The sequence below is a fragment of the Montipora foliosa genome, chromosome 8 (assembly GCF_036669935.1).
Source record: "Montipora foliosa isolate CH-2021 chromosome 8, ASM3666993v2, whole genome shotgun sequence".
Lineage (NCBI taxonomy): Eukaryota > Metazoa > Cnidaria > Anthozoa > Scleractinia > Acroporidae > Montipora > Montipora foliosa.
Genome location: NC_090876.1, coordinates 33,579,113 through 33,586,612, shown reverse-complemented (window position 1 = coordinate 33,586,612; position 7,500 = coordinate 33,579,113). Strand labels below are relative to the sequence as shown.

Sequence of the window (7,500 nt, the reverse complement as noted above, 5' to 3'; positions counted from 1 at the left end):
CGGATTCATGTTAAATTGCTACCAAGCTCATTAACAAAGTGTAAGCTTTGGAAAATGTACCATGATGCGTTGACTGCTGCTGGCCATGTAGCCGTTGGTTACTCGAAATTCTGCGACCTATGGAAGCAGCTTTGTCCGTTCATTGTGATCATGAGACCAGCTTCAGATTTCTCCTGGACTTGCCAAAGGAGCAATGATCAAATACTTAACAGGCCCTGACTCAGAAAGCGTGTCAGACCTTGGAAATGGGGGTTGGTCAAATTCAACGAGACTTGGTGAGGACATTGTCCTTAATGATTTATTATTAAATCCGGTTTTATATTTCTTCGTTCTATCTTCCGTTCAATTTTTTCAGGGGGGTCCCATTTTGGGGTCTCAGAGTACAAAAATAACACCCTTATAAGGGTTAACTTTGGAGTACCATTACAATAAATGTAGAAAGCTCACAGAATATATAATGGTATGGGATGTTTCTACTAAGAACCTACTTTAATATGGTTGATGACTTTGGGGGATATAATTATTGGGAAGAGATAGGCATGGCACTAAATGTATGTAAAATTCGACCTCCCCGAAAATACGAAAAATAGGCCAAATTCAAGAAACCATAATTGTTACCTGTAATCCTATTACCAATGAAGACACACGTCATGAGTTACCTAAGGATATCTATAATCCAAAACAGGATTGAAAAATTTGGGTCCTTAAGCTTTGCTGCTTTCCCGGCATCACTATTACTCAACACCTGTGCAAAATGACCTCATTTGTATAAACAAAATTTTGACTTAAAACTCACTGCTATATCAGTTTTTTCCTAGCCTAGATAATTTTTTATGGGAAAGCAAATGTTTTATAAATGAGAAGTATTGATTTCGTGTAAACAAAATAAAGGGAAAATAAAATAACTGTGATACGAGTCATGAAAACGCTTCTGGCCAAGCCGGATGTGGGACTACTAAATTTAACTTACAACACTGGCTATACAGCTATTACAAAAACAATTAATCGTATTATAGTAAGAAATATCGTATTATAGTAAGTGATATAGTAAGTTTTCTGAAGCAAAATAATGGAAAAAATGTTGCAAGGTTGTAATACTGGTCGTTCTTCATGTTGTCCGTGTTTGTAGTGAGGACTAGTTACAATTTGGCACCAGTCTCCATGGGTCGAACAATTACAGAACTTGCAGCTAAATAGTTGAATTCGAAGATGACTTACTGTTAATTTGGCAATAACTCAGACCCTGGTGGCGCTGTAAAATGGGCGCTACGTGACGATGTCATTATTTCTCTAATGTCCTGCACGTCGGACATGGGGCCATGGCTTAAGAATAAGTAAAAAGGTTCCGGAGCGTCGGGCATGAGAGGTCGACCAAAGGCAGGGCACACAAACACGACTAGTGAGTAAAACATTGTTACAGTGTGACGGACCAATCAGTTGCAAAATAGTCAGGTTCTATTATGCTTCGTCTCCTTATACGTGGAAAAATGATGTTGGTATGATAACAACATTTATCTGGTTTTGTCACCAGTTCATTCATTTTTGCTTCTAAATTAGCGAATTACTTTTACACTTAATAAAATCCATGAAAACAATCCGTTTGGCAGAAATATTCAAGCTGCTAATTCACGCCCTAAAACTATTTATGGTGGTTTTCCACAGCCTAGAATGCCGTAAAGTTTGCATAAATACAACTTTTGTGTTGTTGCGTTCACTCTTTCTACAAGACTAGACGTGAGCTCTGTTTATTCTAATTTCCAAAAATGACCATTACCTTTCCCAACAAAGCAGAGATTTTCAATTAAGGTTAACAATGTTACAAAGCATTTAAATCTTTCCGTACCCTGTATGGTTCTTTAACATTTGTCCAAATTTCCGTGGTTATTTAACGCATCAGTTGTTATTTAAGTAAATTAATTGAAGTAACCTAATTAAAGTGTTTACTCAGATGCTTTTGCCCTTATGATAATACAGTTTATTCCGTTTTTTCTCAGTCTTACGATCAGCGGTAAGTTTTTGACAAAGGGTCTTTATTGAACAGCGTATCTAAAATACAACAAAAAATATCAGTTTAGTCGTGCAGGAAGGTATGAAAAGACCATTTTTTTTCGTCTCCCTTCGGCCTCACATCCTGTCGATGAAACAAAACAATAAAAATACAAAAAACTATTTCCCAGTCCCTAGTAACAAAAACTTTCTCGCTCCTAGCGTTTCTCAAAATCCCCATACCCTTGTTTTAACTAGACCTTAAAGGGGCATTGTCCAGGCTGATATATAGTGTTTTAATGAGAATGACCAGGAGCTAGCTTTATAATCTTGCAACAGAAAGAAAAAAACGTTAAAATTGGTAACAGCAAAAAGATCATAAAAACTAAATGGAAAAATTTATGACTGAAAGACTCAAATTTCCACCACAATGGAATAGTCTAACTTCGAGTTCGCCATGGCCGCTGATTAAAAGCACTGAGAACGCATTTGCACAGGGTTAGCCTCGACCTAAAGATGAGAAGATGACCTGTTTGCAGCGCTGTGTATTGTTTAATTTTCAAATTTGTGCCAGCTTCCCGCTGGTATTTGAGAATATTTTTTATGATCTTTTTGCTGTTACCAATTTTGTCGTTTTTTTTCTTTCTGTTGCAAGATAAAAACTGGATCGACTATCTTGACTTCTCGACTCCCTATCAAAAAGTCAAATTTACTTCCATCCTTGCAATCTTGCACTTCCACTGAGTTTCCCCAAATTGCAGTGTAAAATTGTTTTAACCAGTTTAGCTGTATATTTGGTTGCATTTGGCAATATAACATGGAAATTTATAGGAAAGCCAAATTTCGAGGTGTTTTTGGCCTTATTTTGAGCGTCAATATCATTTGAAACATTTGTTTGCGTCAGAGAAAAATGCTGACCTTTAGATCTTTTGCGTGTTGCCAAACGAAATGCTTTTTTCTTCTATGGGCGAGAGAAATAGCCAAAGTATGGTACGTTCTACAGTGGAAGTAATGATGTGAAAGGTGACTGAACACTTGTTACTCTTAGAGCTGCTGCCCCATTACTGAATTCGTATCTCACTGCTATTTCCTCTGTTAAAATACTGCTGCTTTCATATAAGAAGGCAGCCTGGCCCTGATACCCTGGACTAACATCCTGGTATCCAGACCAGGTTACCGGGACTGATGAAAAAGGTTTCAAATATGCAAGCATTTTCCTAAAAGAGCGGCCGGAGGTTGATTATTCGTTTTTTCTCAGATTTTTAAAATCAATTTGACCCTGTTGTTTAAGATTTAAAACCTTTCAGTAATAAAACAATTGGAAATACGAGTCACGGATACCTTCCAATACGCCATGCCTTTCTGTTAACTTGTGATCACGTCACTAAATGTTCTGCGCGATGATCAAGCTAAACCCGATTTCCCAAAAAACAGTGGACAAAATTCATCTCGCTAAACGAGCCAACTTACCAGGCTGGTTTCGCGGCTCATTTGAATCAGCCGTAAGTACTGCTGTGCTTCTTTTTATTCCGAAAGCTGAGGTTGCTGCTATCGCCGAGTGGGAACTCATTCTCAACCTTGCAGGAATTCCTTTTGGCGGTAATGACGTTATAAAGTTGACCATATGTCCCAAACATCGTGCCAAGTACACTACTATGTACCAAGTGAAGGTAATGAACCAAGCAAATGCTGATTATTGGTGAACCAGCTTTGTTCAAAGCTTTGTTCACCGGATTGAAAGCCAAAAAATACATACATGTATATATTTGTTCTACTGTTGTCATCCTAACCACCACGATGTGGAATCCTCAAGACTAAAGAGAATCGCAAGCAAGCTAAAGAAAAACCCTTGTCGCATAAACAAAGAGATGACGTGTAAAATATACGAGCAGACACGTGTTACTGTTGCAATTGGCTCAGGTAATAATAAGTCAACCCATAGCCTGCAATCAAGCTATCTATCTACTCGAGTCAATAAAAAAGAGAAACTGGAGAAAGGTGCAGAGATTGCTTGTGGGGTATTTCTCAATGCTTTGTACGTCATAATCTTTCAGGTGGTCACTTTGCACTTTTTGAAGTTTAGTAAGAACGAGTCAATGTCTGACAAATAATCTTCTTTTTACAGTGATCTGCAGAACTTGCAGGGAATCACTTGATCAAGACGCAAAGCCCCATGCATTGTCACTTACAGGGTCAACATTCAAATCTGTTCCCAGACAATCTCGAGTGAGGAGACAGGAAGCTTGTGATACCCGTGTATCCTTGGATTCGCTTGTTTCAGCAAGAAGCATTTCATCCCAAGAAGAAAACGTCAGTGTCTACTTGCCAGAGGGTGAACTTCAACGCAAACATCTTGCAATCTTGAATAATGCTCTTACTAGCATTTCATAGGTCAGTTTCTAACCTTTTTTGCAGTACATTGATTACGATTGTAATGAAACGTCTGAGAAAACAAAGAGACAGTACACAAAGAAAGTAGAGGAAGCTATTACTCTTGTTTTGCGTACGGTCGCACCTTCACAAGAAGGACCTCTGTGGCAATCAGCTATCAACTATCACCTGTCACACGAGAGACCTAAGAATACTTTAGTCCTTGATGCTGGGGTAGAACCCATAGTAGCGGCGTACAACGAGTCTGAAAATAGATCTACACAGATTCAAATACTTTCACTATATGTGACAAGTACAGCCAAACAGAACTTCAGGAACTTATCCCTGACATCTCCAGACAACAAATACAAAATTCCAGAAAGCATGCCAGCGGAATAGGTGCTGGTGAAACAAAGGTGCCCGAGAAGCTGTTTTGATGTCGTCTAGACATGGACAAGGTCAGGGAATTCATTCTCTTTATTTCAAGATCCACATTTCTACAAGATGTTGCCTTTGGTACTAAAAAGCTGAAGCTGAACTCTGGAGTAACTCTACCCATACCAGCAGTTGTGCCGACGATGACAACAACCAAAATCATTCATTTGTATCAACAAGAATGCAAACAGGAAGACAAAGAACCCCTGAACGAGTGCACTTGTTTTAGAATCATGGAATGTTGCAGTGCTTCGAGGCAAAAGTCCCTCCAAGGTCTGGACAATACATCGACAGCTGGGATTGAGGCCTTTGAAACACTAGAGACGCTTGCTGAAACGCTAGCAACTAATGGTGCAGGAGCTACTTGGGGAAGAGAAACTGCCCAACGACTAAGAGCAGGAAAGAAATACCTTAAGTGTGATTATAAATGTAATTTGGGTCCCCATGAACATTGTCCTGATCACTGCATCCAGTTTGCCCTATCAGATCCTGGCCAAGACCAGTTTTGCAGCCCTTGCAACCATGAGCACGACCTGGTATGTTTACAATGCCAAAGCATTAAAGAAATCCTGAATAGCATTAAAGAGAAAGTGGAGAATAACGACATAAGTTTGACAGAAGAGCAAAGGGAAAGAGCAAGGTGGGAATGGGAACATCCCGTAACAGAAATTGAGGCGTGGAAATCCCATTTGCTTCGACCATTTTAGCAAGATATCGCAAGGCAGGATGCTTTGAATGCTCTGAATAGTGAAACCATTTTAGTCATCAATGACTGGGCCATGAAGCTTCTTGCTATGAAATACAGAGAAACACAGTCAGAGTTTTTTGGCAAGAGAGGAATGAATTGGCATTTTTCAGCAGTTGTTCATTCATCTGACCACTCCAATTGCAAGCCATAAGAATGCGAATACCAAATCCACGCTTACATAGCTGTATTTGACAGTTGTAAACAGGATTGGTTTTCTGTTTGTTGCATTCTTGAAGAGATTCTAGGCACCGTCAAAGAAACGCATCCTTCCGTGAAAAGAGCAATACTAAGAAGTGACAATGCAGGATGCTATCACAATTCCGCCCTGTTGTCCACAATACATTCCACCAGTAAGCGTAGTGGAATAGAGGTTGTAAGGTACGATTTTTCTGATCCACAGGCGGGCAAAGATCTATGTGACCGACGAATAGCTCCGTGCAAGCAGCGTCTGAGGAAGTATGTGGCAGAGAATAACGACATACAGACAGCCCAAGATGTAAAGAATGCACTTGAATCACCCCCCAGCATCACAGGAACTCGAGTAGCAGTGTGCCCAGTAGATCCCTCTCAGATGTCTACAAAAGTTGCTTCTAACAAGATTCCAAATATCACAAAGTACAACAACTTCTCCTTTGAGAGAGACATTATCACAGTCTGGCAAGCCTATGGCATTGGGGCAGGTCAAAAGATACCTAATTCAATTTTTACGTATACACAAGATACGTCAGGGCTGAGGAGAGTGGGTGAATGGTCACAAGAATCCATTATTACAACGCAGAGAAGACAGGCAGGGGCTGGAACTAAAGATCCTCTTTACCTGGTCGCCACGTTCCCATGTATGGAACCAGCATGCATCCAAACGTTTAGCACGCTACAAAAGGCTGATGATCACATGGATACCGGGCATCATGTCCTGCTACAAGAGAAAGAATCCGTGTATGACACAATCCGCCGACGGTGGGCGTCAATTGCCACGTCTGTAAAGGGTCAGAGCCAAAAACCTATCTGCCCTGATTACCATTCCGATGCAGCAATTGCTGGTGGTCTTCAAGGAACCCCTGGTGAGGCACAACTGGGATGGGCTCTAAAAAAGACAAAAGCCAATGTTAGAATGTAAGGTCGATGTGTAACCAATTTAACGTCACTTTGAAGGGCCCGCTCTCACGAATGGCAACTTTTATTCAAGCACTCCAAGAGCTCGTTACTTCATGCAGCTGTCTTTGCGATGATCATTGAGTTGCTGCTGGTATCCAGGGTATGAGACCAAACAAAATATTTAACCTTCATTAAAGACAGAAGAAGTTAAGTCTGCGAACATAATATGTTGTCTTAAATAAGGTACAATAGAGCAATCGAGTTTTCTATTTTATGATCGTAGATGCTTAGAAATATTGCAACACTTGGTGTCCCATAACGTACATAAATGACAAACTTCCTTACTAGAATGCTGAAACCATTGTTATGGCTTTAGTCCATTGTCATAACAGGTTACCATAGCGACAGTTCAGCTGTTAAAACTGAACACCCTTAATGTTGGCCATAAGTGCTTGTAACTAAAAAACCAGCTTGGTGACCTTAATTTTCTATTATCGAATTTTGATCAACACGCAAAGATACAACTTTCTGCAAAGTTTAAAGATATTCTATCTAAATGGTACTGTGTCAATTTAAATTTGGAAAATTTAAGGTAGCTCTGACCCCTGTGATGGAACATTTTTAAGCTTTCCAGAAAGTTGTAGCTTAATGTGTTGATCACAATTCGATGATAAACAATGAGGGTCACCTCGTTTTTGAGTTGTAAGCACTTGAAGCTAAAATTAAGGGTGTTTTAACAGGTTATACTGTTGCTATGGTAACCCTTTTATGTAAAGAGATTGACCACAACTTGTTCAACAATTGGGCATTCCTTTGAAACAATTTTTATTGCATCAACTGATAAAGAGAGGTAGTATTGTGACGGA

General features: G+C 39.7%; 1 pseudogene; it reads left to right on the top strand.

The window, feature by feature from the left end:
* The first annotated feature begins 5,555 nt into the window (after window positions 1-5,555).
* Window positions 5,556-6,656, top strand: LOC137968663 (uncharacterized; annotated as a pseudogene).
* The last annotated feature ends 844 nt before the right edge of the window (window positions 6,657-7,500 follow it).